Below are 21,633 nucleotides of genomic sequence, written 5' to 3'. Positions count from 1 at the left end.
AACGGGGGCACACTACCTCAAGAAATTGTCTAGTTCCCTGTGAACTAACGGCGGATACCGGACGCACGTCTAACACCAACATAGTTGTCAAGGCCTCAGTTATCCGCTTTGCAACAGGATGACTGCTGTGATATTTCATCTTCCTCGCAAAGGACTGTTGGACAGTCAATTGCTTGGTGGAAGTAGTAAAAGAGGGCTTACGACTTCCCCTCTGGGATGACCATCGACTCCCAGCAGCAACAACAGCAGCGCCAGCAGCAGTAGGCGTTACACGCAAGGATGCATCGGAGGAATCCCAGGCAGGAGAGGACTCGTCAGAATTGCCAGTGACATGGCCTGCAGGACTATTGGCATTCCTGGGGAAGGAGGAAATTGACACTGAGGGAGTTGGTGGGGTGGTTTGCGTGAGCTTGGTTACAAGAGGAAGGGATTTACTGGTCAGTGGACTGCTTCCGCTGTCGCCCAAAGTTTTTGAACTTGTCACTGACTTATTATGAATGCGCTGCAGGTGACGTATAAGGGAGGATGTTCCGAGGTGGTTAACGTCCTTACCCCTACTTATTACAGCTTGACAAAGGCAACACACGGCTTGACAAATGTTGTCCGCATTTCTGGTGAAATACTTCCACACCGAAGAGCTGATTTTTTTGGTATTTTCACCAGGCATGTCAACGGCCCTATTCCTCCCACGGACAACAGGTGTCTCCCCGGGTGCCTGACTTAAACAAACCACCTCACCATCAGAATCCTCCTTGTCAATTTCCTCCCCAGCGCCAGCAACACCCATATCCTCCTCATCCTGGTGTACTTCAACACTGACATCTTCAATCTGACTATCAGGAACTGGACTGCGGGTGCTCCTTCCAGCACTTGCAGGGGGCGTGCAAATGGTGGAAGGCGCATGCTCTTCACGTCCAGTGTTGGGAAGGTCAGGCATCGCAACCGACACAATTGGACTCTCCTTGTGGATTTGGGATTTCGAAGAACGCACAGTTCTTTGCGGTGCTTTTGCCAGCTTGAGTCTTTTCAGTTTTCTAGCGAGAGGCTGAGTGCTTCCATCCTCATGTGAAGCTGAACCACTAGCCATGAACATAGGCCAGGGCCTCAGCCGTTCCTTGCCACTCCGTGTGGTAAATGGCATATTGGCAAGTTTACGCTTCTCCTCCAACAATTTTATTTTAGATTTTGGAGTCCTTTTTTTACTGATATTTGGTGTTTTGGATTTTACATGCTCTGTACTATGACATTGGGCATCGCCCTTGGCAGACGACGTTGCTGGCATTTCATCGTCTCGGCCATGACTAGTGGCAGCAGCTTCAGCACGAGGTGGAAGTGGATCTTGATCTTTCCCTAATTTTGGAACCTCAACATTTTTGTTCTCCATATTTTAATAGGCACAACTAAAAGACACAGAGGTAGCTACAGCCGTGGACTACCGTACTGTGTCTGCTGCTAATATAGACTGGATGATAATGAGATGAAATCAATATATATTATATCACACTAGTACTGCAGCCGGACAGGTAGATATATTTATTATGTAATGACTGATGACGGACCTGCTGGACACTGTCAGCTCAGCAGCACCGCAGACTGCTACAGTAAGCTACTATAGTAGTATGTATAAAGAAGAAAGAAAAAAAAAAAACACGGGTAGGTGATATACAATTATGGATGGACGAGCGACTGCCGACACAGAGGTAGCTACAGCCGTGGACTACCGTACTGTGTCTGCTGCTAATATAGACTGGATGATAATGAGATGAAATCAATATATATATATATATATAATATCACTAGTACTGCAGCCGGACAGGTAGATATATTTATTATGTAATGACTGATGACGGACCTGCTGGACACTGTCAGCTCAGCAGCACCGCAGACTGCTACAGTAAGCTACTATAGTAGTATGTATAAAGAAGAAAGAAAAAGAAAAAAACCACTGGTAGGTGGTATACAATTATGGATGGACGAGCGACTGCCGACACAGAGGTAGCTACAGCCGTGGACTACCGTACTGTGTCTGCTGCTAATATAGACTGGATGATAATGAGATGAAATCAATATATATATATATAATATCACTAGTACTGCAGCCGGACAGGTAGATATATTTATTATGTAATGACTGATGACGGACCTGCTGGACACTGTCAGCTCAGCAGCACCGCAGACTGCTACAGTAAGCTACTATAGTAGTATGTATAAAGAAGAAAGAAAAAAAAAACCACGGGTAGGTGGTATACAATTATGGATGGACGAGCGACTGCCGACACAGAGGTAGCTACAGCCGTGGACTACCGTACTGTGTCTGCTGCTAATATAGACTGGATGATAATGAGATGAAATCAATATATATATATATATAATATCACTAGTACTGCAGCCGGACAGGTATATATATTTATTATGTAATGACTGATGACGGACCTGCTGGACACTGTCAGCTCAGCAGCACCGCAGACTGCTACAGTAAGCTACTATAGTAGTATGTATAAAGAAGAAAGAAAAGAAAAAAACCACGGGTAGGTGGTATACAATATTATATATATATTATATACAATTATATATATATATATATATGTATATATATATATTAAACTCACTGGTGGTGATTATTAAACTGGTGGTCAGGTCACTGGTCACACTATCAGCAACTTGCAAGTAGTACTCCTAAGCAGACAATCACAATATATATTATACTGGTGGTCAGTGTGGTCACAATGGCAGTGTGGCACTCTGGCAGCAAAAGTGTGCACTGTACGTTATATGTACTCCTGAGTCCTGCTCTCAGACTCTAACTGCTCCCCACTGTCAGTGTCTCCCCCACAAGTCAGATAATACAGTCACACTATCTATCACTTCAGCAAGTAACTACTAGTACTCCTCCTAATGCTCCCCAAAATTACTACTGTGTCTCTCTCTACTGTCTCACTCTCTTCTCAATAAACGGAGAGGACGCCAGCCACGTCCTCTCCCTATGAATCTCAATGCACGTGTGAAAATGGCGGCGATGCGCGGCTCCTTATATAGAATCCGAGTCTCGCGATAGAATCCGAGCCTCGCGAGAATCCGACAGCGGGATGATGACGTTCGGGCGCGCTCGGGTTAACCGAGCAAGGCGGGAAGATCCGAGTCGCTCGGCCCCGTGTAAAAAAAACTGAAGTTCGGGCGGGTTCGGATTCCGAGGAACCGAACCCGCTCATCCCTACCGCACACTGCATCCTCCGTGCAGTGTGAGAGAGGTGCCGCTCTACTGGAGGCAGAGCCGTCACTAGCTGTAAGCAGACTAGGCAATTGCCTACGCTAGGGGCAGGCTCAGCTAACGGAGGTGGTCAGTGGGGCACCCAATCGTCGGGTTCGCCGGCGGCTCTGCTCTTGCACATCTGAGCTGAGCGATAGCGCTGGAACGGTTGTGGAGTCAGTCCGCTGATGCGGGTTGCGGCGCTGGGCACAGTGGGCAGTGTGGGTATGCCAGCGTCCGACCAGGTGCTCCTAGTTGCCCCTAACAAATATGGCTGCCGATCGGGGTGGAGGGCTGCTGCGCATGCCCAGCTGAACTGTGGTACTACTACATGTAGCCGCACGCCCTCCCATCCGTTCTGCAGCCTAATTGCCCTGAGAAGGAGATTCATCACCCAGGCAGTCCTGGATCCCTGCCCCAGCAGCACAGCATAGAAGCTGCAGCATCAGCACTGACAGGAGGATATGCAAGCCGGCCCTGCCAGGGTGAGTGCAGGTGTACACTTGCCCTGGCTAACCCACTCTTTTTCCCTCCCTCTAACCTGTCCTCACCTCTCTCCCGTCCTCCCCTCTCTCTCTCCCATCCTCACCTCTCTCACCCCTCCTCACCTCTCTCCCTCTCCATCCTCATCACTCTGCGTCCCGCTCTCTCTCCTATCCTCAACTCTCTCTTTCCCATCCTCCCCTCCCTCTCTCCCGTTCTCTCCTCCCTCTCTCTCCAGTTCTCTCCCCCTCACTCTTTCTCCTGTTATCTAATCCCTCTCTCTCTCTCTCCCGTCCACACCTGCCCCTCTCTCTCCCGTCCTCATCTCCCTCTCTCTCTCCCATCCTCACCTCCCTCTCTCTCTCCCGTCCTCACCTCCCTCTCTCTCTCCCGCCCTCACCTCCCTCTCTCTCCCATCCTCACTCTCTCCTGTTCTCACCTCCCTCTCTATCTCTCCTGTCTTCACCTCCCTCTCTCTCCCATCCTTACCTCTCTCTCCCCCTGTCTTCATCTCCCCCTCTCTTTCTCTCTCTCCTGTCCTCACCTCTCTCCTGTCCTCACTTCTCTCTCCTCTCCTCACCTCTCTCTCTCTCTCTCTCTCTCACCTCACAGCTACTTCCATAGCGGCTCTATTGCAGTGTAACATGTTTGAGGAGCTCTTCTGTGGTGTAACGTGTATAAGGGTTTCTACTGTGGCGTAACATGTATAAGCTGCTGAACTGTGGTGTAATGTATATAAGTGGCTGAACTGTGGTGTAATGTATATAAGTGGTTGAACTGTGTTGTAATGTGTAAAAGGAAGGTTGGGGGGGGGGACAGTGACAAAGAATGCTGTCACCCTGAACTCTGCAAGGTCTAGAACCGGCCTTGGTGTCCGTGTATAAACACTAAGCTTGGTGGTGGGATTATCTGCTAGGGGGCATCAACAAAAATCTTGCCTAGGGTATCAATTTGCTTAGGGCTGTCTCTGACTGGAGAAGCAATGTGCAGTCAGGTGAAAGACCACACACTGCATCCTCCGTACAGTGCAGGGAGGGACAGAGCAGCGGCAGCCTTTTCATGATGTATAATGTGCTCCCAGGTGCCAAGCTGGCTGCACAGCTACTGCGGTCCCACGCTCTTCCTACCCCCATTGTTGCGCCTCCATTCCTGCAACTCCAAGCCTCCTACCCTAAGAGGATCTGCCTCCTTCCAATGGTACCGCCTCCTCCCCAGTGGCTCCACCTCCAGGGGCACAAAAATGGGATTAAATCTTGCCCCCTCACCCTAAAATGTTGTGACGCCCCTGTGTGTCGGCAGTTGCGATGCCTGATCTTCCCAACACTGGACGGGAAGAGGTGGCTCCTTCCACCATTTGCACGCCCTCTGCAATTGCTCGAAGGAGCACCACAGTCCAGTTTGAGATATTCAAATAGAAGATGTCACTGTTGAAGTACACCAGGATGAGGATATGGGTGTAGCTGGCACTGAGGAGGAAGTTGACGAGGAGGATTCTGATGGTGATGTAGTTTGTTTAAATCAGGCACCAGGGGAGACAGTTGTTGTCTGTGGGATGAATTAGCCCATCGTCATGCCTGGGCAGAAGACCGAAAAATCCACCTCTTCGGTCTGGAATTATTTCTATCCAAATCCGGACAACTACTGTCTTGACATATGTACCTTATGTAAAGGTGTAATAAGTAGGGGTAAGGATGTTAACCACCTAGGAACATCCTCCTTTATATGTCACCTGCAGCGCGTTCATAAAAAGTCACTGACAAGTTCAGAAACTGTGGCTAAGACCGTAAGCAGTCCAGGTACACCTAAATGCCTTTATCCTGTTGTATCCAAGCGCCTGCAAACCACACCAGCAATTCCCTCCTCGTCAATTTCCTCCTCAATCAGGATCGGAAGTAGTCCTGCAGGCCATGTCACTGGCATGACTGACTCCTCTCCTTTCTGGGATTCCTCCGGAGGATCCTACATTGCTACGCCTACTACTGCCACTGCTGTTGTTGCTGCTGGGAGTCGTTCATCATCCCAGAGATGAGGTTGGAACACCACTATTTCTTTAACTAAGCAATTGACTGTCCAACAGTCCTTTGCGAGGAGGATGAAATACGACAGCAGTCATTCTGTTGCAAAGCGGATAACTGAGGCCTTGACAGCTATGTTGGTGTTAGACTTGCATCCGGTATCCACCATTAGTGCAGTGGGATTTAGACAATTGATGGAGGTAGTGTGTCCCGGTACCAAATCCCGTCTAGATTTCACTTCACTAGGCAGGCAATACTGAGAATGTACAGAGACGTCAGAAAAAGTGTCCTCAGTTTCCTAAAAAATGCGGTTGTACCCACTATCCACTTAACCATGGACATGTGGAGAAGTGGAACAGGTCAGACTAAGGACTATATGACTGTGACAGCCCACTGGGTAGATGTATCGCCTTGCGCAGAAACAACAGCAGTGGCACCAGTAGCAGCATCTCAGAAACGCCAGCTCGTTCCAAGGCAGGTTACGCTGAGTATCACTGGTTTCTGTAGGAGGGTCACCGCCGACAACCTCTTAGAGAAACTGAGGGAAATCATTGCACAATGGCTTACCCCACTTAGGGTGTCAATCCGAGTTGATCGTAGCTGTGCTAAATTTAGCACAGCTACAATCAAGCACTCAGACATGTGGCGGGAATGCCCAGCACAGGGCTAGTCCGCCCCACATGTCAGTGCTGGCATTCCCCACAGAAGTGCAAAAGCATCGCACAGTGGCGATGCTTTTGCATTTTACGAGTACCTCCCGGCCAGCGCAGCTCCTGCTGCTGGCCAGGAGAACCACTTTGCTGCCCGGGTCGCAGCGGCTGCGTGTGATGTCACGCAGCCACCGCAGCCCCCCCCCCCCCCCCCAGCGGTCCAGCCACGCCTGCGTTGGCCGGACCACGCCCCCCAAATGGCTTAACGCCACCTTTCAGCCCCCTCCCGCTCAGCGACCGCCTCTGCCTGTCAATCAGGCAGAGGCGATCGCTAGGCAATGACGGCCTTCGGCCGTCTGGCATGCACCAGCGCACTTCGGTTGTCGGTGCATGCGCAGTACTGACCCGATCGCACTGCTGCGATAAACTGCAGCGTGCGATTGGGTCAGAATGACTCCCTTAGACTCTCCTGGGATTTGTGATATCAGACAACGACACCAATATTGTGCGGGCATTAAATCAAGGCAAATTCCTGCATGTCCCATGTTTTGCTAACACAATAAATTTGGTGGTGCAGCATTTTTTGAGAAACGACAGGGCCATGCAGGAGATGCTTTTGATGGCCCGGAAAAGTTTTTGACACTTTCGCCATTCAGCGACTGCGTGCCGAAGCCTGGAGCGCCAGCAAACACTCTTGAACTTGCCCTGCCATCACCTGAAGCAAGAGGTTGTAACGCGGTGGAACTTAACGCATCAGAGGTTGGAGGAGCAGCAAAAGGCCATTCAAGCCTATACATCCACCTATGATATAGGCAAATGAGGGGCTATGCACCTGACTCAAGTGTAGTGGATATTGTTTTCCGTGTTGTGCAAGGTTCTCCAAACCTTCAAACTTGCCACACGTGAAGTCAGTTCAGACACTGCCAGCTTGAGTCAGGTCATTCCCCTCATCAGGTTTTTGCAGTAACAGCTGGAGAAAGTGAAGGAGAAACTAAGACGGAGCATTTCCGCAAAGTATGTGGGACTTGTGGATGAAGCACTTCATTTGCTTTGCCAGGATCCGAGGGTGGTCAATCTGTTGAAATCGGAGCACTACATTTTGGCCACCGTGCTCGATCCTAGGTTTAAAGCCTACGTGGTGTCCCTCTTTCTGGCGGACACAAGCCTGCAGAGGTGCAAAGACCTGCTGGTGAAAACACTGTCAGCTGAAGTGGAACGTGACATGGCAACAGCTCCTTCTTAATATTCTCCGGCAACTGGGGCTGCCAGGAAACAACTTAGATATCCGATTCATAACCAACCTGCTGGCAGTGATGCAGGGCAGGCAGGACCAACTTTGGACATCTGGTCCGGATTGAAGGACCTGCCAACAATGTCTGACATGTCTACTGTCACTGTATATGATGCTGTCACCATTCAAAGAATGGTGGAGGATTACATCAGTGACAGCATCCAAGTAGACATGTTAGACAGTCCGTACCTGTACTGGCAGGAAAAAGAGACAATTTGGAGACCCCTGTACAAACTGGCTCTATTTTACCTAAATTGTCCCCCTCCAGTGTGTACTCCGAAAGAGTTTTTAGTTCAGCCGGTAACCTTGTCAGCGATAAGCGTAGGCGGTTACTTCCACAAAATGTGGAGAAGATGATGTTCATCAAAATGAATTATCAATTCTTCCGGGAAGACCAGCTTCCAGAAAATACAGAGGGACCTGTGGTGGTGTATACCAGCGGGGACGAATTAATAATCTGTGAGGATGAGGATGTACACAACACTGAAGGGGGTGAGGAATCGGTCGATGAGGATGTGGACGACATCTTGCCTCTGTAGAGCCAGTTTGTGCAGGGACAGATTAATTGTCAGCTTGTTTTGTGGGGGTCGAAATGAACCAATAATTTCAGCCACAGTCGTATGGCAGACCCTGGCGCTGAAATGATGGGTTTGTTAAAGTGTGCGGGTCCTGTTTATACAACATAAGGGTGGGCGGGAGGGCCGAAGGACAATTCCAGCTTACACCTATTTTCTTTCTTTGCATTATGTACTCTTTGTGGCCCAGTCTTTCAAACTGCCATCCTGTCTGCCACTGCAGTGCCACTCCTAGATGGGCCACGTGGTTGTGCAGCCCACTTGTGTCACTTAGCATAGTCATCCAGCTACCTCAGTACAACCTTTTGACCTAAAAATAATATTGTGAGGTGTTCAGAATAGACTGGAAATGAGTGTAAATAAATGTTATTGAGGTTAATAATAGCATAGGAACAAAAAAAAAAAAAAATTCTATGATTTTAGCTGATTTTATGCTTTTCCCCAAAAAAATCCAGATCCAAAACCAAAACCCACAAGGGTGGTTTTAGCAAAACCAATCCAGATCCAAAACATGAAGAAAGATTCAGATACAAAGCCAAAACACAAAAAGTTGCCGGTGCACACCCCTATTACAGACTAGCAGAGAAGCAGAATGGAAGGGGAATTAGGGTGAATGGATTAAAAAGCAGAATTTATAACATATTGAAAAGGGCAGTCTGTTCAATGATAGGACAATGGCGTAATTGTTGCAATAGTCTAGCAGGGATAGGGTAAGAGCATGTACTGTAACTGTGTTTTTGCTGTGAGCAAAAGCGAAGAAGAGATTAATTCCATATGGGAAATGTTTTCAAGCTGAAGATGGAAGGACGTTTGTCTAGAGGCAATAAGGTATTTTTGGTAGACCAAAATTAAAAATAACCTCTAAACAATGAGATTAGCGAAGTAAATTATTATTTTGGGCAAAAAAAAGGAACAAAATTAGTAGGAAAATGTTAAGAACAGTTTTGTCTGAGCTTAGCTTTAACATGAAAGAAAGCAACAAGGAAATGTGACAGGGGCCAGGAGAAATGAGTAACTGGGAGCAGTGCTGTAGGTTTAGGGGGACATTTACTAAGCAGTGATAAGAGTAGAGAAGTGAGCCAGTGGAGAAGTGGCCCCATCAACCAATCAGCAGCTCTGTATCATTTTATAATATGCAAATTATAGATGTTACTTCAGTGCTGATTGGTTGCCATGGGCAACTTCTCCACTGGCTCACTTCTCTGCTCTTATCACTGCTTAGTAAATGTCCCCCTTAGTGTTTTCACCAGCATATCATTGGCACTACTAAAGGAGGGAATAATTTTCCCCAAACCGTATATACTGTAGATAGAGATGGGGAGGGGTCCCACAATGGAGCCATGTGATACACCAACAGAAAGGGGATGAGATGAGCAAGTAGAGCTGGAATGGGAGACACAAAGGGGCTGACCACACAATGGCCGTAAATCATGTTATAAAAAAGCGCATTCAAAATAACCTATTTCCAACCATATAATGAGACGCACACCTCTTCAGATGCATCCAGGTCTGCACTGGCAGCATATGTGTCTGCTTTACAGCAAGTCAGCTTCATCAGTGTGTATTTCCACTTGCAGGAGTAAAAGATGCATATGCATGTTTCCACAGGTGCGCAAGAGCCATATTTCCCATAAACTTGTCCTACTGTGCTCCGCCTACAGTATATCCATTCCCCGTTTCACATCTTAAACCACAAGGAGGTTCAAGCTTCCTATGAGTGCAAGCTTGAATCAGCACTTAAGGATGTTTAATATAGATAAGATTGGTGACTAACTGGTAAGGATCCAGACAGGACCTCATTTTGAGTATAGTGTGTTTAAAGAAAGATGAAAAAGTGAGAAAACAGGATGAGATGAGAACGTTGAGATTTGGATAAATAATGACGAGCGTGAACACTGAGATGAGAGTGAATAAGCTAAGAGGTAAGGTAAGATGTATAATGTATTCTAAAGAGTGGACAAGTGGAGATGTTGCCCGTAGCAACCAATCCATTTCTGCCTGTCATTTTATAGACTGTACATGATTAATGCTAGCTTGAAGATGATTGGTTCATATGGGCAACTTTACCTCTTGTCCACTTCTTCACTCTTTAGAAGGCTTTATACATATCGCCCTTAGAGAGGAGAAATTAGAATATTTGTCCTAATACAGGAGTTACATGAGTAAATGACAAAGTGAGAGTGTGAATAAAAGGAGACTAAGCATGTCATAGAAGAATACATTACATTTCCATATTGTCCAATTTAATAATAATAATAATAATAATAATAATTATAATAATATTCGCCTATGAGATATTTTTGTTTTTTTAGCAGAAATAAATGCTGTAACTGTCTATAGTGGGTTCATTTTTTCGCAAACAGGGACTGCAAGCGCTATAGCTACCATCTGTACTTTTTTATACCCACAATGATTACTTTTATGAGATTATCCCTCGGTGTGTCATTTATTAAACATTCTCTGAAAACAAAACATTGTCCTTGCCTTATTAATTCATTGCACTTCTCCACCAACTGAACCGTCAGTCTGCTCACATTCCTCATTCTGCTCCTAACGCCAACATCTGTGCTAAAGGGTCCTGAAGTTACCACCAGCTGGTTTGTTGGCCTGTACAGCAGCCCTGAGCACCTGCTACTTTCCATTCCCCACTTGTGTCTGTGTGACTCTAGTTGCAAGCTGGACCGTCCTGCCTTAAAATAGCCTTGCAGCTAATTTTATATGCTTCCTTTAGAAAGCAAAGTGTCTTAGACATGGGCTCCTGCAACATCCACATTCTGTCTTATTATACTGCACTAGCAGAATATTTGTGCTTCGCTACAGGATGAGGATGGTAAATAAGAATTATAGTTGTTAGTTAATTTACGTTGGTTGGAGATCTAGTATATAGGCATATCTTGCTTCCCTGATGCACTTTGTGTAGTGGCCGGACCCCTTTTTGGTCCCCTAAGGGACTCTGCTCTTCCCACTGTACAGCTCTCAGTCTGTGGCTTCTTGTTGCCTACATTCCCCTCCTCACATCATGTCAGTTCCCCTGTGAAATGTTCGATTTATTTATAGTTTCTCGTATAGCGCAGCACATTGTGCATCTCCTGATATACTCTGTGCTGCTGGGGGACCCTGCTACTTCCACTATATAACTCTCAGTGTGTGGGTCTGTGCTACCTCCATTCCCCTCCTGACATCATGTCACTGCCCCTGTCACATGCAGCCCTGTCCTGCCTGACATATCATGCATCTCCTAATATACTCTGTGCTGCTGGGGACCCTGCTCCTCTCACTATATAACTCTCAGCGTGTGGCTTCCTGCTACCTCCATTCCCCTCCTCATATAATGTCACTGCCATTGTCACATGAAGCCCTGTCATCACTGACATATCATGCATGTCCTGATATAGTTTGTGCTGCTGACCCACCCCTAGGGGTGCTAGGGGAGTGTACCCCCACAGTGTTTGTTCCCAGATTGTAAGTCATATGTGTACCAAGTTTGGTGTAAACTGCACCAGGCATTCCAGAGTTATGTTATCTGCTGAAATACTCTGTCCTGCTGCCTCACCCCTAGGAGTGATATTGGTGTGTTACCCTCACAGTGTTTATTCCCAGACAGAGGCGTAACTAAGGGTTTTGGAGCCCAGGGCAAGATCAAAAATGGCGCCCCCCCCCCCCCCAAATAAATAGATAAAATAAGATTTTACTTACCGATAAATCTATTTCTCGGAGTCCGTAGTGGATGCTGGGGTTCCTGAAAGGACCATGGGGAATAGCGGCTCCGCAGGAGACAGGGCACAAAAAGTAAAGCTTTTTCCGATCAGGTGGTGTGCACTGGCTCCTCCCCCTATGACCCTCCTCCAGACTCCAGTTAGGTACTGTGCCCGGACGAGCGTACACAATAAGGGAGGATTTTGAATCCCGGGTAAGACTCATACCAGCCACACCAAACACACCGTACAACCTGTGATCTAAACCCAGTTAACAGTATGATAACAGCGGAGCCTCTGAAAGATGGCTTCCTTCAACAATAACCCGAATTAGTTAACAATAACTATGTACAATTTATGCAGATAATCCGCACTTGGGATGGGCGCCCAGCATCCACTACGGACTCCGAGAAATAGATTTATCGGTAAGTAAAATCTTATTTTCTCTATCGTCCTAGTGGATGCTGGGGTTCCTGAAAGGACCATGGGGATTATACCAAAGCTCCCAAACGGGCGGGAGAGTGCGGATGACTCTGCAGCACCGAATGAGAGAACTCCAGGTCCTCCTTAGCCAGAGTATCAAATTTGTAAAATTTTACAAACGTGTTCTCCCCTGACCACGTAGCTGCTCGGCAAAGTTGTAATGCCGAGACCCCTCGGGCAGCCGCCCAAGATGAGCCCACCTTCCTTGTGGAGTGGGCCTTTACAGATTTAGGCTGTGGCAGGCCTGCCACAGAATGTGCAAGTTGGATTGTGCTACAGATCCAACGAGCAATCGTCTGCTTAGACGCAGGAGCACCCATCTTGTTGGGTGCATACAATATAAACAACGAGTCAGATTTTCTGACTCCAGCTGTCCTTGCAATATATATTTTTAATGCTCTGACAACGTCCAGTAACTTGGAGTCCTCCAAGTCACTTGTAGCCGCAGGCACTACAATAGGCTGGTTCAGATGAAATGCTGACACCACCTTAGGGAGAAAATGCGGACGAGTCCGCAGTTCTGCCCTGTCCGAATGGAAAATCAGATATGGGCTTTTGTAAGATAAAGCTGCCAATTCTGACACTCTCCTGGCAGAAGCCAGGGCTAGAAGCATGGTCACTTTCCATGTGAGATATTTCAAATCCACCTTTTTTAGTGGTTCAAACCAATGAGATTTTAGGAAGTCCAAAACCACATTGAGATCCCACGGTGCCACTGGAGGCACCACAGGAGGCTGTATATGCAGCACTCCCTTAACGAAAGTCTGGACTTCAGGGACTGAAGCCAATTCTTTTTGAAAGAAAATCGACAGGGCCGAAATTTGAACCTTAATAGATCCCAATTTGAGACCCATAGACAATCCTGATTGCAGGAAATGTAGGAATCGACCCAGTTGAAATTCCTCCGTCGGAGCACTCCGATCTTCGCACCACGCAACATATTTTCGCCAAATTCGGTGATAATATTGCACGGTTACTTCCTTCCTTGCTTTAATCAAAGTAGGAATGACTTCTTCCGGCATGCCTTTTTCCTTTAGGATCCGGCGTTCAACCGCCATGCCGTCAAACGCAGCCGCGGTAAGTCTTGAAACAGACAGGGACCCTGCTGAAGCAAGTCCCTCCTTAGAGGTAGAGGCCACGGATCTTCCGTGATCATCTCTTGAAGTTCCGGGTACCAAGTCCTTCTTGGCCAATCCGGAACCACTAGTATCGTTCTTACGCCTCTTTGCCGTATAATTCTCAATACTTTTGGTATGAGAGGCAGAGGAGGAAACACATACACCGACTGGTACACCCAAGGCGTTACCAGCGCGTCCACAGCTATTGCCTGCGGATCTCTTGACCTGGCGCAATACCTGTCCAGTTTTTTGTTGAGGCGAGACGCCATCATGTCCACCATTGGTCTTTCCCAACGGGTTACCAGCATGTGGAAAACTTCTGGATGAAGTCCCCACTCTCCCGGGTGAAGATCGTGTCTGCTGAGGAAGTCTGCTTCCCAGTTGTCCACTCCCGGGATGAACACTGCTGACAGTGCTATCACATGATTCTCTGCCCAGCGAAGAATCCTTGCAGCTTCCGCCATTGCACTCCTGCTTCTTGTGCCGCCCTGTCTGTTCACATGGGCGACTGCCGTGATGTTGTCCGACTGGATCAACACCGGTTTTCCCTGAAGCAGAGGTTCTGCCTGGCTTAGAGCATTGTATATTGCTCTTAGTTCCAGAATGTTTATGTGAAGAGACGTTTCCAGGCTCGTCCATACTCCCTGGAAGTTTCTTCCTTGTGTGACTGCTCCCCAGCCTCTCAGGCTGGCGTCCGTGGTCACCAGGATCCAATCCTGTATGCCGAATCTGCGGCCCTCCAATAGATGAGCACTCTGCAACCACCACAGAAGAGACACCCTTGTCCTTGGAGACAGGGTTATCCGCAGGTGCATCTGAAGATGCGACCCTGACCATTTGTCCAACAGATCCCTTTGGAAAATTCTTGCGTGGAATCTGCCGAATGGAATTGCTTCGTAAGAAGCCACCATTTTTCCCAGGACTCTTGTGCATTGATGTACAGACACCTTTCCTGGTTTTAGGAGGTTCCTGACAAGCTCGGATAACTCCTTGGCTTTTTCCTCCGGGAGAAAAACCTTTTTCTGAACCGTGTCCAGAATCATCCCTAGGAACAGCAGACGAGTTGTCGGCATTAACTGGGATTTTGGAATATTCAGAATCCACCCGTGCTGTTTTAGCACTTCTTGAGACAGTGCTAATCCCATCTCTAGCTGTTCTCTGGACCTCGCCCTTATTAGGAGATCGTCCAAGTATGGGATAATTAATACGCCTTTTCTTCGAAGAAGAATCATCATCTCGGCCATTACCTTTGTAAAGATCCGAGGTGCCGTGGACAATCCGAACGGCAGCGTCTGAAACTGATAGTGACAGTTTTGTACAACGAACCTGAGGTACCCCTGGTGTGAGGGGTAAATTGGAACGTGGAGATACGCATCCTTGATGTCCAAGGATACCATAAAGTCCCCCTCTTCCAGGTTCGCTATCACTGCTCTGAGTGACTCCATTTTGAACTTGAACTTCTTTATGTACAGGTTCAAGGACTTCAGATTTAGAATAGGTCTTACCGAGCCATCCGGCTTCGGTACCACAAAAAGAGTGGAATAATACCCCTTCCCTTGTTGCAGAAGAGGGACCTTGACTATCACCTGCTGAGAGTACAGCTTGTGAATGGCTTCCAAAACCGTCTCCCTTTCGGAGGGGGACGTTGGTAAAGCAGACTTCAGGAAACGGCGAGGTGGATCTGTCTCTAATTCCAACCTGTATCCCTGAGATATTATCTGCAGGATCCAGGGATCTACTTGCGAGTGAGCCCACTGCGCGCTGTAATTTTTGAGACGACCCCCCACCGTCCCCGAGTCCGCTTGAGAAGCCCCAGCGTCATGCTGAGGCTTTTGTAGAAGCCGGGGAGGGCTTCTGATCCTGGGAAGGAGCTGCGTGTTGCTGTCTCTTCCCTCGACCTTTGCCTCGTGGCAGATATGAATAGCCCTTTGCTCTCTTATTTTTAAAGGAACGAAAGGGCTGCGGTTGAAAAGTCGGTGCCTTTTTCTGTTGGGGAGTGACTTGAGGTAGAAAGGTGGATTTCCCGGCTGTAGCCGTGGCCACCAAATCTGATAGACCGACTCCAAATAACTCCTCCCCTTTATACGGCAAAACTTCCATATGCCGTTTTGAATCCGCATCGCCTGTCCACTGTCGCGTCCATAAAGCTCTTCTGGCCGAAATGGACATAGCACTTACCCGTGATGCCAGTGTGCATATATCCCCCTGTGCATCACGCATATAAAGAAATGCATCCTTTATTTGTTCTAACGACAGTAAAATATTGTCCCTGTCCAGGGTATCAATATTTTCAATCAGGGACTCTGACCAAACTACCCCCGCACTGCCCATCCAGGCAGTCGCTACAGCTGGTCGTAGTATAACACCTGCATGTGTGTATATACTTTTTTGGATATTTTCCATCCTCCTATCTGATGGATCTTTAAGTGCGGCCGTCTCAGGAGAGGGTAACGCCACTTGTTTAGATAAGCGTGTTAGCGCCTTGTCCACCCTAGGAGGTGTTTCCCAGCGCTCCCTAACCTCTGGCGGGAAAGGGTATAATGCCAATAATTTCTTTGAAATTATCAGCTTTTTATCAGGGGCAACCCACGCTTCATTACACACGTCATTTAGTTCTTCTGATTCAGGAAAAACTATAGGTAGTTTTTTCATACCCCACATAATACCCTGTTTAGTGGTACCTGTAGTATCAGCTAAATGTAACGCCTCCTTCATTGCCAAAATCATATAACGTGTGGCCCTACTGGAAAATACGGTTGCTTCGTCACCGTCACCACTGGAGTCATCGCCTGTGTCTGGGTCTGTGTCGACCGACTGAGGCAAAGGGCGTTTCACAGCCCCTGACGGTGTTTGAGTCGCCTGGACAGGCACTAATTGATTGTCCGGCCGTCTCATGTCGTCAAACGACTGCTTTAGCGTGTTGACACTATCCCGTAGTTCCATAAATAAAGGCATCCATTCTGGTGTCGACTCCCTAGGGGGTGACATCCTCATATTTGGCAATTGCTCCGCCTCCACACCAATATCGTCCTCATACATGTCGACACACACGTACCGACACACAGCAGACACACCGGGAATGCTCCTAACGAAGACAGGACCCACTAGCCCTTTGGGGAGACAGAGGGAGAGTTTGCCAGCACACACCAAAAGCGCTATATATATATCAGGGATAGCCTTATAATAAGTGCTCCCTTATAGCTGCTTTGTTATATCAAAAATATCGCCATAAATGTGCCCCCCCCTCTCTGTTTTACCCTGTTTCTGTAGTGCAGTGCAGGGGAGAGACTTGGGAGCCGTCCTGACCAGCGGAGCTGTGAGAGGAAATGGCGCCGTGTGCTGAGGAGATAGGCCCCGCCCCTTTTCCGGCGGGCTCGTCTCCCGCTATTTAGAAAAATTAGGCAGGGGTTAAATATCTCCATATAGCCTCTAGGGCTATATGTGAGGTATTTTTAGCCTTTATAGGTACTCATTTTGCCTCCCAGGGCGCCCCCCTCCCAGCGCCCTGCACCCTCAGTGACTGCCGTGTGAAGTGTGCTGAGAGGAAAATGGCGCACAGCTGCAGTGCTATGCGCTACCTTTAGAAGACTGCAGGAGTCTTCAGCCGCCGATTCTGGACCTCTTCTGATTTCAGCATCTGCAAGGGGGCCGGCGGCGTGGCTCCGGTGACCATCCAGGCTGTACCTGTGATCGTCCCTCTGGAGCTTGATGTCCAGTAGCCAAGAAACCAATCCATCCTGCACGCAGGTGAGTTGATTCCTTCTCCCCTCAGTCCCTCGCTGCAGTGATCCTGTTGCCAGCAGGAATCACTGTAAAATAAAAAACCTAGCTAAACTTTTTCTAAGCAGCTCTTTAGGAGAGCCACCTAGATTGCACCCTTCTCGGCCGGGCACAAAAATCTAACTGGAGTCTGGAGGAGGGTCATAGGGGGAGGAGCCAGTGCACACCACCTGATCGGAAAAAGCTTTACTTTTTGTGCCCTGTCTCCTGCGGAGCCGCTATTCCCCATGGTCCTTTCAGGAACCCCAGCATCCACTAGGACGATAGAGAAATAAATAATAATAAATAAAATACAAAAGGAAAGTATGTGCGCACGCTAATGGCGATGTGCCAACATGACACACCAGCTGTTACAGGTCATACTGGGAACATTCTTTTCAATTCCACATGCACCTTAACATCATCATCTCCTACACAAATAGGTGTCACTGTGTATAAAGTGGTCGAAGTTAAATTTTTGAAGGGGGATATGAAAAAGTGGAGGTATGCATTATGCGCGCGCCGAAGGCGCGTGCGCTCCCTGGAAAAGGGGGCGTGGCCACTCAGGAGGGGGCGTGTCCTTCAGTGTAGTAGGACCCATTATACTATCTAGTACTGGTGCCCCTTTCATATTATAACACACGGTAGGAGCCGAAATTCACATTATAGAGAGAGGGGATTCAACCCTCTTAATTAACAAGGCCTGTGGGGCACTGTGGTGAGGGGAGCCTACCCCCTTAATCGACTAATTGCAGAGTTTAGCAGTGGAAGGGTTGCAGCGGTTTCTCACCCCAAGCTGCGGCGCTTCTGCCACCTCCGACACTCCACATCTTCGGCGCCACCCGGGATGCAGAGCACCGCACCGCACCGGGGATGCACCCTTTTCAGTGTGGTCTGCTGCGCTCCAAAGGGGAATATTCTCTCCTGCTGCAGGATTCCGATCTGCGCCATCCTCCCCGCTGTTCCGTGCCGTCTTCTTTAAGCCAGCCAGGGTCTTCTGCCGGTGCTCCCATTGCTGGTCAGTCTCCTCCCTTGCTGCAGTGTCCCGGTCCACCGAAGGTTGGATGTCCTTCCCCAGTCCTGCGTCTGGCTGGACTCCTCTTCTGCGGCATCTTCTCCACTCAGCGCGGACGGCTCTGGTCGCTACGGTGACAGGTGCAGGCGTGAATCCTCCAGGGCCTACTTCCTACGTGCTGCTGCTGTCTGCTAATTAAAAAATAAGTAAGTTACGCCTCTGGTCGTCTCTCACTCAGCACACCATCACCTCCCCCTGCGTCGTCACTCAGCACACCATCACCTCCCCCTGCGTCGTCACTCAGCACACCATCACCTCCCCTGCGTCGTCACTCAGCACACCATAACCTACCTCTGCGTCGTCACTCAGCACACCATCACCTCCCCATGCGTCGTCACTCAGCACACCATCACCTCCCCCTGCGTCATCACTCAGCACACCATCACCTCCCCTGCGTCGTCACTCAGCACACTATAACCTACCTCTGCGACGTCACTCAGCACACCATAACCTACCTCTGCGTCGTCACTCAGCACACCATCACCTCCCCCTGCGTCGTCACTCAGCACACCCAGGCCCGGCGACAGGGGGGGTCAGAGGGGACAGCCATCCCGGGCCCCAAGGTTCGGAGGGGCCCCGAGGCTCAGAGACATACAAAACGGAGCAGCGGCACCTTTGATTTGCATGCTGGCCGGTCACTGCTACACAAACAATGAAGCCAATTGGCTAAAGTAATCCCCCGCTACGGCAACCCGCCACCGCGACCTCCTCCCCATCAACCCGTGGCAACCCCAGTTAACACATACATGCGGTGCATGCGCCATGGAAATGAATGATGGCGCTATCCTGGCATCATTACACGAGAAGCTGACTGTGCCCGTCCCGACTCTTCTGACCTACTCCCTGCCTCCAGCGGCTAGCGAAGAGCAGGAGGAGAGACCGTGCTTGCAGCGCAATCTGGCTGCAAGCAGAAGAATCTGGCTGCAGTATCAGCAGCACTGCATTTCTCACTCCTGGGAGGGGTACACTTGTGTGGTATTTAAGTGTGTACATTTAATTTTATTCTAATGTGTGTGTATGTAGATAGATAGATAGATAGATAGATAGATAGATAGATAGATAGATAGATAGATAGATAGATAGGTGTGTGTGTGTGTGTGTGTGTGTGTGTGTGTGTGTGTGTGTGTGTGTGTGTGTGTGTGTGCACGTGCGTGCATGTGTATATATATATATATATATATACACACTAGGTGATTCATCGCTACATATATATATATTACCAAATCTTTCTTGGCTTAAATTTCAGCAGAAAATGGTTGGGCGTGAGGGGCCCCCAGAGACTTAATTGTACCGGGCCCCAAGATTTCTGTTGCCGGCCCTGTGCACACCATCACCTCCCCTGCGTCGTCACTCAGCACACCATAACCTACCTCTGCGTCGTCACTCAGCACACGATCACTTCCCCCTGCGTCGTCACTCAGCACACCATCACCTCCCCCTGCGTCGTCACTCAGCACACCATCACCTCCCCCTGCGTCGTCACTCAGCACACCATCACCTCCCCCTGCGTCGTCACTCAGCACACCATCACCTCCTCCTGCGTCGTCACTCAGCACACCATCACCTCCCCCTGCGTCGTCACTCAGCACACCATCACCTCCCCTGCGTCGTCACTCACTCAGCACACCATCACCTCAACCTGCGTCGTCACTCAGCACACCATCAGTTGGGAAATCCTAGGGTTAGTAACTAGGGTTAGTTTGTGGGTGGCCAGTCTGTGTCTGTGTGTGTGTGTGTGTGTGTGTGTGTGTGTGTGTGTGTGTGTGTGTGTGTGTGTGTGTGTGTGTGTAATCTACAGATTACACACACACAGACTGGCCACCCCCCAAACCCCACACACACCCACTCAGACTACACACACATTCTCATACTTTCGCCTCCCTCCCCCCCACACACAGGACTACAATATTCACTTACACTCCCACTGTCCCACACACACACACACTTAACCCACACACACACTGTACCACCACCCCTCCCCTCCCGACAATAAACTACTGCTGCCGCCGCCTGCCTACTCACCTGTTGCCTCCGCAGACCCGCGCACGCGCGCCTCCACGATTAGACACTGCTTGGGGGGAGGGGGGGGGAGGGGAGTAGGGGGAGGCTCCGTCCTAGCTGCTGCTGCCTGTGTGGCAGTCACAGCAGCCGGGTCTGGGGAGCCAGGGAGAGCCCGCCGGCGGAAACCATGTTGCATGGGGCGAGCGGAGCGGGCCGTGCAGGTGGCGCCCCCCTCTGCTGGGGCTGCCACAGCGCCCAGTGCACGTGCCCTGCTCGCCCCATGCTAGTTACGTCTCTGGTGGGGGAGGGGAAAGTATGAGAATGTGTGTGTAGTCTGAGTGGGTGTATGTGGAGTTTGGGGGTGGCCAGTCTGTGTGTGTGTGTAATCTACAGATTACACACACACACACAGACTGGCCACCCCCCAAACCCCCCACACACCCACTCAGACTACACACACATTCTCATACTTTCCCCCCCTCCCACCCCACACACAGGACTACAATATTCACTTACACTCACACTGTCCCACACACACACACACACTTAACCCACACACACACTGTACCACCCCCCCCCCTGCCAATAAATTACTACTGTTGCCGCCGCCGCCTGCCTGCTCACCTGCCGCCTCCGATGCCCTACGCGGGCGCACCTCCGAGGTCGCGCACGCGCGTACGCGCGCACCTCCGAGGTCGCGTACGCGCGCACCTCCGAGGTCGCGCACGCGCGCCTCAACAATTAGACACTGCTTGGGGGGGGGAGTAGGGGGAGGCTCCGTCCTAGCTGCTGCTGCCTGTACAGTGTGACAGGCACAGCAGCCGGAGCTGGGGAGCCAGGGAGAGACCGCCGGCGGAAACCATGTCGCATGTGGCGGTGGCGCCCCCCTCTGCTGGGTCTGCCACGGCGCCCAGGGCACGAGCCCTGCTCGCCCCATGCTAGTTATGCCTCTGCTCCCAGATTGTAAGTGATATGTGTAGCAAGTTTGGTGCAAATTGCTCCAGGCATTCTGGAGTTATGCTAGAACATACATACATACATACATACATACATACGTACGTACGTACGTACGTACGTACACACATCCATTTTTGGCAATTTCTGTGGATGGGCAGTGACATTTGTAAAACCGGTTCTTAGCAAGCACCTGGGACCCAAGGAGAAGCTACCTGCCAAGTTTCAAGATTTTTTTGGACTTGTGGTTTAAGAGATTTCGTGATGAGTTAATCAGTGAGTAAATC

General features: G+C 49.3%; 1 long non-coding RNA gene across 1 annotated transcript in view; it reads right to left on the bottom strand.

The window, feature by feature from the left end:
• Positions 1 to 21,147, bottom strand: part of LOC134929403 (uncharacterized) — a 198,008-nt gene extending 176,861 nt beyond the window's left edge. The window contains exons 1-2 of the long non-coding RNA XR_010178543.1: positions 21,017 to 21,147; positions 18,107 to 18,522 (exon numbers count right to left, since the gene is read on the bottom strand). This is a non-coding gene — a long non-coding RNA (uncharacterized LOC134929403). The remainder of the gene's footprint in view (positions 1 to 18,106; positions 18,523 to 21,016) is intronic.
• Positions 21,148 to 21,633: the final 486 nt, after the last annotated feature.

Source organism: Pseudophryne corroboree, chromosome 5 (assembly GCF_028390025.1).
Source record: "Pseudophryne corroboree isolate aPseCor3 chromosome 5, aPseCor3.hap2, whole genome shotgun sequence".
NCBI classification, from domain to species: Eukaryota; Metazoa; Chordata; class Amphibia; order Anura; family Myobatrachidae; genus Pseudophryne; species Pseudophryne corroboree.
Note: the sequence above shows the minus strand (reverse complement) of the source record. Positions and strands in the feature narration are given on the sequence as shown.